General features: G+C 38.2%; 1 pseudogene; it reads right to left on the minus strand.

The window, feature by feature from the left end:
• Window positions 1-10,595, minus strand: part of LOC128520480 (basement membrane-specific heparan sulfate proteoglycan core protein-like) — a 119,771-nt pseudogene extending 109,176 nt beyond the window's left edge.
• Between the last annotated feature and the right edge of the window lie 223 nt (window positions 10,596-10,818).

The following is a 10,818-nucleotide window of genomic DNA, read 5'->3' on the forward strand; positions in this document are numbered from 1 at the left end:
ACTTTTTAATACTGAAATTTGGGGCTGTTTAGGTTCACAAACAACTATTTTGGCACAAATTCTGTATGTATTTTAATTCTTTCTGACACTTGAATGTAAGTTTAAGTATCTGATTGCAGTCAAACAGTGGCATTTTTTCACTGAGCTTGAATGTATTTTTTCTCAGACCTTCTTAAAATCAAATGTACATTGTGTGTAAGGAATACGCAAGTTTAATAAAACATTTTTTGCTTCTAACAATCTTTCTGGACCTTTGACCTTGACTGGAAATCAGATTCAGACCTTCGCATATTATGTTTGAGAACCCCTATGATAGGCTTATATAAGGATCATATTACATAAGACCTTTTCTTCTTTTACTTTTACACTGAGTTTACGCTTGCTTACTTCTTGTTAGTTTGTTTGTAAGTGAAACTGTATTATGACAAACAACACAAGTAAATGGTAGGACAGTCTATGTACATGTATAGAAATGACTAAAGAATTAACGTTAATAAGTAATTTACAAATGGTAAACAACAAACATATAGGCCTAAGGAGAATAAGGAGAAGAAGATACAACAGGAAATGCTTTTACTTTAAATATACTTTTAAATTCCTCATTGTTTGTTACATTTTCTGTTTGTTGCAGAATAAACCCAACTGAACTAAAAGACATCTGCAGAGGACACACACTTATGCTTAACTTCCCAGTGTATAAGGAGCCTTTCTACACATTCCCCAACTGTTGGAGTTATTGTCTAAAAATGGACATTCTTAAACATTTTTGGTCACTTGTGTCTGTGATGGCACAAGCTGTAATCACTTATGAATTAACTACACATTTGCTATGAAATGTTAAGCTATACTGACAAATCACCAAGGACTCCACTACAGGACATGCCGAACTCAAGCAGAACTGTCTAAGAACTGTCTCAATTTATCTACCACCTGTTCTGTACTATGCTCTATGATTTGCTATGAATTGTCATAGAAAGGATATTTGCACCTAAGAGCTTTTCTGGTGCACACAAAAACCTTTTCCTTTCTTGAGTGCTTGAGTCCTTTTTTTATACCTATCCCTTTATGTGCTCCAACTTGTGACGACAGAAGCTATGAACCTGCAGCAGACTTCTGTAATTATCGCCACACGCAGTGAAGGATCTATTAGAGCAAACTATTTAGTAGGTTAGTGCACAGGGTCAGATTTAGCCATGAATTTAGGAACCAGTAGCAAATACAGATTAGTATTTACTGGAGCAAGTCCACAACAGAATGGCTTTAGAAAAACAAAATCCGCCAAGTCAGAGCCCAGACCCCAACCCTACAGATAAGCTATGGCATGACAGAGCTAAAGTGATATGACGGAGCTAAGGCAGTTCTGCCAGGAAGAATGGGCTAAAATTCCTCCTGAAACTCACTTACTGCCATTTTAACATATTTTAAGCATATTTAATTGATAACTGCTGTATATTTAGTCACATATTTAGTGAAAATTATAATTCCAGTATAATTCACTATGGATTATTGGCCATGATTGTTACCTCTTTTACGGTGGTGAATTTCATTCATTCATTTTCCATACCGCTTATCTCGTACAAGGTCGTAAGGACCCTGGGTAGGGTTGCCAATCATCCCGCAAAAAATGTTACATATTTTGAAAATTAGTGAAATGTCGAAGAGAAATATTACAGGTTAGACTAATAAGCCAGTGTGATTTGTATGATGGAAGCAAACAGTTAGTGGATAAAAGGAAACCGCTCCTCTCACTCAGCCTGTCTGTCATGGTCTCTTCCAAAATAGAGAACAGGGAATACGCTTCTCATCTGTTAAATATTAGATCTCTCGCATCTGAAGCAGTTATTGTTAATGAAATTATCACGGATCAGGAGTTTGATATACTCTGTTTAACAGAAACCTGGATTAAACAGGATGAGTATGTAGCTTTAAATGAAGAAGTCCCCCTAAGAACAGCATTTATGTCCATACTGGACTCACTAGGGGTAAATCAGTGTGTAGTAGGACCCACTCATAAAGCAGGACACACTTTAGATTTAATAATATTATTCGGATTAAGTATAAAAAATTAGCAAGTTTCATCAGTAATCTCCCAGAGTTCCCAACTTTGATTAGATCACTGTCTGACCCCACAGAACTCGATCAGGTGACTGAATATTTAGACTCGACGTTCCGTGTACCTTGGATAATGTAGCTTCAGTTAAAAGTAAAATTATTAGAGATAAGAAACTCGCTCTCTGGTATAACGATCACACGCGCACTTTAAAACAGACCGCTCGGAAATTAGAACGTAAATGGCGTCAAACTAAATTACTAGTATTTCAAATAGCATGCAAGGAGAGCATCCTGAACTATAGAAAAGCTCTTAGTGTAGCTAGATCAACATATCTCTCCACTCTTATAGAAAATAATAAAAATAATCCTAGATTCTTATTTAATGCTGTAGCCAAATTAACCAGAAATAAGACCACTGCAGAAATCTCCACAACAACATCATGCAATAGTGAGGACTTCATACACTTTTTTAATAATAAAATTGTAAATATTAGGCATAAAATTGAGGTTTTGAAACCGAACAATGTAATTGATGCAGATGTTAATCTAGCCATGTCAGATCAGAACCTAGAATACTTTACTCCCCTTGAAGAGAATGAACTAATTTCACTCATCTCTTCTTCAAATTCATCAACCTGTATATTAGATCCTGTACCGACACATTTTCTTAAACAGATAGTACCAGCAATAATAGAACCCCTGTTGAGAATAATTAATTCTTCACTCAGCATTGGTTATGTTCGAAAATCTTTGAAATTAGCAGTTATTAAACCAATAATTAAGAAACCTGACCTTGACCCCTGTCAGCTGTCCAGTTACAGACCAATATCAAACCTCCCCTTTATCTCTAAGATCCTGGAAAAGATAGTAGCGGAGCAGCTATGCTCATATATACATAGAAATGGCATACATGAACTGTATCAGTCAGGATTTAGTTCTCATCACAGTACAGAGACAGCACTCGTTAAAGTAGTAAATGACATTCTATTGGCCTCTGATCAGGGTTGTGTAACTATGCTTGTATTACTCGACCTCAGTGCAGCTTTTGACACTATTGATCAAATTATTCTCCTTCACAGATTATTATTATTACATTATTATAACTTAATAAAATGATTAAAAAAAAACTAAACATTGTTTTCCAATCTCAAAAGATATTAGAACCCAAAAGCTCGATGACTTCAGGTTACAGGAGAAAACTTTTACAACTTAAATACTAAACTTGACCTGATTCTTTTACCTCCTGACTGTTTTATAATAAATAATTACTGAGCTTTTAGTTCATGTAACTCGTGTTAATGAGGTGAACTTGATGGCTGTAAACTTATTAACATGCCGTGTGTTTATCAGTAAAATGACGAACATACATTATGTCTATATAAAGAACATGTTAAGCTATTATACAGAATACACACCTACACTTTTCACTGTTACACACAAACAACATTAACAAAACAGCAATAAAACCCACTCACCTGATACAGTCAGTGTAACAGCAGCACTGGTCTCTGTGTATTTTGGGTCTGATGATTGTGTTCCTTTACATGTATAACCACCTTTATGAGACTTTTTAACTTCAGTGATTGTGTATCTATCCTCTATTCCAGTAGTAAGTTCTGTTTTATCTCTATACCAGTGGTACTGCCAGGATCCTCCAGTCTGTATCTCACATGTGAGAGTGACGCTTTCCCCAATGAACACACTCTCAGCTGGATGGACCGTCAGTGTGGGTTTTGGTCTCGCTGTACAATGATAATAAAACTTCAACACATACAGTACGACTAACATTATTTAAATATGATTTTATATAAATACACAATTTGAATGATTTCTTAAAAATAAATAGTTTTTTCCACAGACTTACTAACTTTAACGCTGTAGTGACGTACCGCTCACTGTAACTTTAACTGGATCACTGAACTCGGACTCGGACTCGGACTCCCCCTCCTGTGCTTTACAGTAGTAATTTATTTCTCCTTCCTTAGAAACTGTCACTTCAAGTGTCTTGGCATCTGAAGCTCCTTTAGGGAGAGGACTTGATTTCGGATCTTCATAAAAGAGAAAAGTCCCTCCAGTACCCTCACAGCTCAGAGTAACTCTGTCTCCAGTGTAGATGGAGCTCTGATCCACACTCACAGTCGGTTTGGGTTTTGCTGTTGATATGAAATGATGAAGAGATTAGAACTGTTTTTACCTTTACAGCATGAACATCTATTCTCTCATATTTTTAATTAATAAAGACGTCTGATTACAAATTTATTAAAAAAGCTACAGGTAATTACATTTCTACGATGGAGCAGAGGGGTAAGACATCTCTCTCTCTCTCTCTCTCTCTCTCTCTCTCTCATGTGAGTGTGTCATATGTGTTGTATTAGTGTTGTCTTTCTTGTGTGTGTGACTTTTTATAATGTGTGTTATCTCTTCTATGTGAAGTTTCTCGTGTGCAATTGTCACATCTCTCTCATATTTCACATCCAAGTGTGTGTGTGTGTGTGTGTGTGTGATTGTATGACTCTGTATTTTAAATTGCACAGTTACATACTGTATTTGTTTAAATATGTGCTTTATATCTGACACTCATTTAACATCACATATCATACTTTCTCCCCTATTGTAGATCGTCAATGAGAGGATTGACCTTTGACTCTATAACACATTTTGTAAAATACTAGTGTATTTCATGGCTGATTGGAGCACTTTTTTTTTTTTAAATCAAGCTCACTAGGCTTTCATTTAGTCGCCTTCAGCTTTGATTACAGCACACAGTGTGGTGTCCATGTGTGAAAATGATTCCTCACGCTCCCAGAACCACTCGCACAATATGATTCCTGAAATACGTCTGTGCAATCAGGGTGGAAAAAACTCTACTGATGTGATAACTTGGTAATTCAGTACTTTTAGGTCATCAGCTGACTTCACTTTATTACTATATAACATTGCTGAGTCTGAACAACTGAAGCAACCTCAGATCATAACACTGTCTCCAAAGACCTGTACAGTGGACACTATGCATGATGGGTGATTCGCTTCATGTGCTTCCCTTATTACCCTGACACGCCCATCACTATAGACTAGAGGGAATCTGGACTCATCAGACCACATGACATTTTCCATCACTCCAAAGTGCAATCTTTATGCTCCCTAACAAACTGAAGCCTTTTTCCTGACTAGTCTCACTAACAAGTGGTTTTCTTATGGACACACAGTTTATACTCGGCCCTGTGTGATCTTGCTGCATTGTGTGTATGGAAATGTTGTTACTTTCACTATAAAACATAACTATAGGTTTTACTGTAGATTTTTTTACCACGTGACTTCACCAAATGATTAAAAGATTATCCATTCATGATTTTTTAGCCTTTCTGTCATGGTCTCTAACAACAAAGAGAAGAGAGAATGAGCTTCTCCTGGGTCGGCAGGTGTCAGTACAATCGCAGAGAAAAATTAATGCCAAGGTTAAAATGATAACATATGCACAATCGATTTCCTATCACTTGTTTACACAACACATTTTTTCATACAGTATCACCGTGTGTTCAGTTACCCTCATTATTGCCCTGATTCTACAGTAGGTCCCACTTTGCCAACTAAACAGTAGTGACAGTGTGTTCTGACACTTTCCACCTTAATGTTATGGCTGATCGGTGTTCATATACTATAGAACAAGGAAATAATCTGCTAGGAATGTTCAGGTCAAACTGGGACTTGCAGTGAAATTTCTCATGAATGAAGGTGTAAAACCAACTGTAAGCCCACACTCTCAGCTGGATGGACTTTCACTACAGACTGCGGTCTCACTGTACAAAGAAAATAGAATTTCAACACATATTCTCACACACACACACACACACACACACACACACACACACACACACACACACACACACACACACATACACACACACACATTAAGTCAACTTTCTCAAAGCATTGAGACTGGACTGATAAATCAACACACACAAACACACTGATCAACAATCACCAAACTATTGTACACACCAACCGTAAATACATTTATGCATAATATTCATTACTTGCTAATTGGCACAAACTATTCTTATTTTTTTGCTATATTTGTAAGGAATGTTTACTGCTTACTGTATCTCCTCCCACTAACTCAACTCATTACCTCATTACGACAAAGTAGTGAAATGTTAGGTTGTCACTTTTTCGCTTGTTTGCACATTTCAGAGCAACACAGGTCGATCACATTTCTACTGATCCAAAGGTGCAAGATACATCTCTCTCTCTTTTGTATAAAGTTTGACACGTTTCTCCAGTTTGATCACTATCTTGTCTTAATGTGCGAGGGAGGATACTCTAACAAGAAGATAACTTGTGTGCGAGATATTTCTCCAGTGATTTTGTCAACATTGTTGAATGTTTGTGTTGTCTTTCTTGTGTGTGTGAGACATGTTTTTCTAATGTATCTTATCTCTGTCTTGTGTTTTACCTCCTAGTGTGTGTGTGTGTGTGTGTGTGTGTGCGCCTTTTTCTGTAGTGCAGGTCTTGGGTCCGTTCTTACGTCGCTAACACAGTTAGTTGGATTTAATTGTTGTGGATTTGTCCTGATCTTGGATTGTTTCGTTCTTACATGTCCTTAAGTTTAAACCTGCTTGGAAGCAGGTTCATTTCATGTAAACAGGATTTAGGCTGCGCCTTTCACCTACAGGAGCTCAGGGACGCCCAACATAGACATCAGTTATGTCTCAGTAAAGATGGGATACAAAAAACTGTATCAATCAAAGACAGACACAAAGTCCCTGTCCATGTGTATCTGTGACATCATCAGGTCTAAATCTCCTGAGCACAGGGCAGGTAACATGTAATGCTCCATCTTATTCCATCTCATTAGGTAGTAAGCAAACTCAGAATAAAATGTTAACTGCTTGAACTCGGAGACGCCCAAAATAGACACAAGTCTCACTGAAGATGGGATAGAAAAGTCCCTGACCATGTGTAGCTGTGACATCATCAGGTTTAATGATGCTAATGAGCACAGGGCACGTAACATGTAATGGTTTGGATTCTAATCTTTTTAGTGGCTTCATAAATATACGTCCAGTCCATTTAGAAATTAATGTATAAATCACAGACCTGACCAAACATTACCCTTAAAGCTGCTGCACTGTCACTCGTCCGTGCGTGTGTATTGTTTATTGTAAAACTGTGGCGATGTGTGTATGCGAGTGTCATTAGAGAGGTTCATTGTTAAAGATCCAGAGTCTCTCTCTGTCTGAGGGCAGCGATTCCTTTAGTGTGTGTGTGTTTGCGCACAGGCGTTAGCATGTGTTTGTGTGTGTACAGTAGCCCCCTCACTCCTCTCTTATTTGGGCTACTTTATTCGAGAGGAGGGAGGGAGTCATCCTTCGCTGTCGCATTTTAAGGCTTTAAAACTTGAGCGCCTTTCACTTTCCTCCATTCTACCGTAGCCCAGGAATTTCCCAAAGGCATTGAACTTCGTTAACACAAGGTAAAGACACAGAAATGTCAGTCAGAATAGCAAATTTAGCTCTTCCGAAAATTTACCAAGCATTTAGAGACGGTCATATTAGCATCATATCAACTAGCATGGAACATTGCTCATGCAAAAAAGCCATATCTTGAAGTGGAATTTGTTGAAAAGTGCCTCAGTGATGCTGTTGCTATTCTTTGTTCCAAAAATGAAAATTTGAAATGTTTAGTAAAGGACCTTCAGCTGTCACGGCACACTGTTGAACAGAGAATACCCGACATTGACAATTCAGTAAAAATACATTTATTATCAGATCAGCATGCGTTAGATGAGTCGTGCAATGTTCAAGCCAAGTCCAATTAGCAATACAGTGAAACCTTGGATTACAAGGAACACGGTTTACGAGTGTTCCGCAAGACGAGCAAAGATTTTTTATAAATTTTTACTTGAAAAACGAGCATTGTCTTGGTTTACGAGCAACGAGTATCATGCATGTCTTCTTGTTTTGACGCCGAGTGTCACGTGATCACAACTGAGCCAACGGTTTTTCTCTCTCTTGCGCTGCAAATTGTGCATACTCGTCTTCCCTGCTGGGACTTAGTGCTTGTCTCTTACTGGTATAATCAACATCCGTACACTGTTTACTATAACACTGTGACCACGTGTGTGTATAACATATTTTATTTGGTGTTCAGAAGCGCGTGTGTACAGCGCGTATACTGTTTCTTATAACACACGTGTGTGTGTGCGCGTGAGTAAAGCAAAAGAAATTCTCAATACAAAGAAGTTCACACACACACACACATAGCTGGAACAGTGTCAAATTACACACACGCACAGGCATTAAGGCAAGAGACACACACACTCTGCACTGACACACACAGAGGTAAAGTGGCGGTTCATTTGTTTGTTTGTTTTACTTTACAGCAGTGATTCTGTTAGTTTGCGCTCACGCAAGTATCATTAGCGATGTTTATTGCTAATTTTCAGATAAAACAGTGAAGCAGAAAAGAGACGTTGATTTATGACTGCTGTTTACGGAAGTGTAGTCCAGTACGGAAGATGCATTGTGGGTAATGCAGTCCGGTGTGTGTAAACGTGAATGCGAGATGTAAACTAGAATATAGAGCGTGAGTTTTGTTCTTCAGTAGTTTTTTTTTGTTGGATTTAAGTGCAGGATCCACCCGAAAGTTTGTACTATAACCTGACAATGCAGCAAATAAAAGATCGGGCATCGACAAGTTTGTCCATCTCATCATTACACCAGCATGGATTAACGAGCTGTTACGCTGTCGCGAGCAACAGTCTTTTCGTTAAAGTGTGTGTAAGTGTGTTTAAACGAGAGAAGAAAGTTTTAATGTGTAAGATGAGGAAAGAGAGACAGGAGGGGCTGAAAGCAAAAGTCTCCACTTACTCTAGCCTCACATACACACACACACACACAGACACACATACACAGCGCCTGCGTGCACAAAAGGGAAACACTTATCTGCTGGGATTTATTTTTTAGTTTTTTGAAAGGTAACGTGCAGGTTAATTTTACTTATATATTTTTTTTATTAATTATTTTAATGTATTTATTTTTTGGGGCTGTAAAACGAATTATTAAAATTTCCATTATTTCTTATGGGAAAATTAAATTTGGTTTACGAGTGTTTTGGAATACGAGCCCACTTCCGGAACGAATTATGCTCGTAATTCGAGGTTCCACTGTATTTTGTATATAATTCTGTGAAACTACTTTTGGTTTCATTAGCGCAGGTAATCCTACTATGACATGAACTACAAACTTTCTACAGTATGAGAGGGTAATGTATTGTTTAATTCATTAAAAGGTCTGATGGTCTGAACGTTGCTGTGAATAAACGAGGTACAAAAATTCTCATCTTTAATTAAAAGAAACTCTAAGGGATTTCAAAGAAGGTGAGGAATCATTTGGGTATAGAGAGACAATCAAATCATGGGCTAAACTTGATCAGGTGCACACACAACAATATGGAGTGGTGAGGGGGATTGTTGTCAAATTACATGAATTATTACATAACTTTTTATTGTACTAGATACCTTTAGTAATGTAGCCTTATTTCACTTTTTTATAATAGCATAAAACCTTTATTTTCTGATTATTTGGGAGATAATAAGACATTTTTTCAAGATATTTTAGTAATGTTCCAAATGCCTGTGAGCTACTCACTCAAAGATAATACTGCTGATTATTATTAATCTCCTAAATCTCAAACTGGCATAATCAAACACAATAAATAAATAAATTAATTAATTAATTAATTAAATTAAACAATATTAGATAGGATACAACTTTATTGTTATTGTGCAAAGTACATGTACAGAGCCATACATATGCAGTTAGGATCTAAGTGCATGAGTGGCAGAATGTGCTGTGGAAATGGGTTAGGATTAAATTCACAATTAGAATAAGATTCAATTATTTGTCACATGTATCTACAGCACAGTGAAATTATATTTTGCATATCCCAGTTAGGAAGCTGGGATCAGAGCACAGGGTCAGCCAAGGTACAGCACCCCTGAAGCAGATAGGGTTAAGGGCCTTGCTCAAGGACTCAACCCCCTGAAAGAATTCGCTGGAAGCCTGGCAGTCCTGGGATTTAAACCCCCATTCTTCCGATCATTAGCCCAGTAACCCACAGATTTACCTGACTAAGCCACCATTGACCCTGGTAGGGGTCAGGCAATAGGCAAACTGGTATGTGTCCAGAGTGGGTGGCAGACAGGCTTTGAGTTAGGTGAGGAAGCACGTCACATTGATGGGGGTAAGTACAATGGGTCGAAAGTCACTGAATGCTTTTGCAGCGGAGTGCTTTGACACTGGCACAATGGTTGCAGTCTTAAGGCAGGTTGAGACAGCAGACTATGACAAAGTCAGGTTGAAGATGTCTGTGAGGACCTCAGCCAGCTGCTTCACGAATGTTCTGAATACTCGGCTGGGGATGCCATCAGGGCCAGCTGCTTTCCTTGCATTCACTCTGGACAGAGTAGCACACACATCAGAGTTGGAGAGCGTGAGCATCTACTAACCTGGTAGTGGCTCTGCTTTGAGCATTGACTCCATGTTCCCTTTTTAAAACAAGCATAAAAGGATTGAGCTTATTTGGGAGTGACACACGGCTGTTTGGAGGTGACTTTAAATCAGCAGAGTTGAAGTGCTCCCTGTTTGTGCTCATACTTGGCTTTGCAGATTCCCCTCCTCAGATTGGCTCTGGCGAAGCTGTAGGCCTTCTGGGCTCCAGACTGGAAGGCTGTATTGCATGCTTAGAGCAGAATGCAGACTTCCT

The sequence above is a fragment of the Clarias gariepinus genome, chromosome 1 (assembly GCF_024256425.1).
Source record: "Clarias gariepinus isolate MV-2021 ecotype Netherlands chromosome 1, CGAR_prim_01v2, whole genome shotgun sequence".
Classification (NCBI taxonomy): domain Eukaryota; kingdom Metazoa; phylum Chordata; class Actinopteri; order Siluriformes; family Clariidae; genus Clarias; species Clarias gariepinus.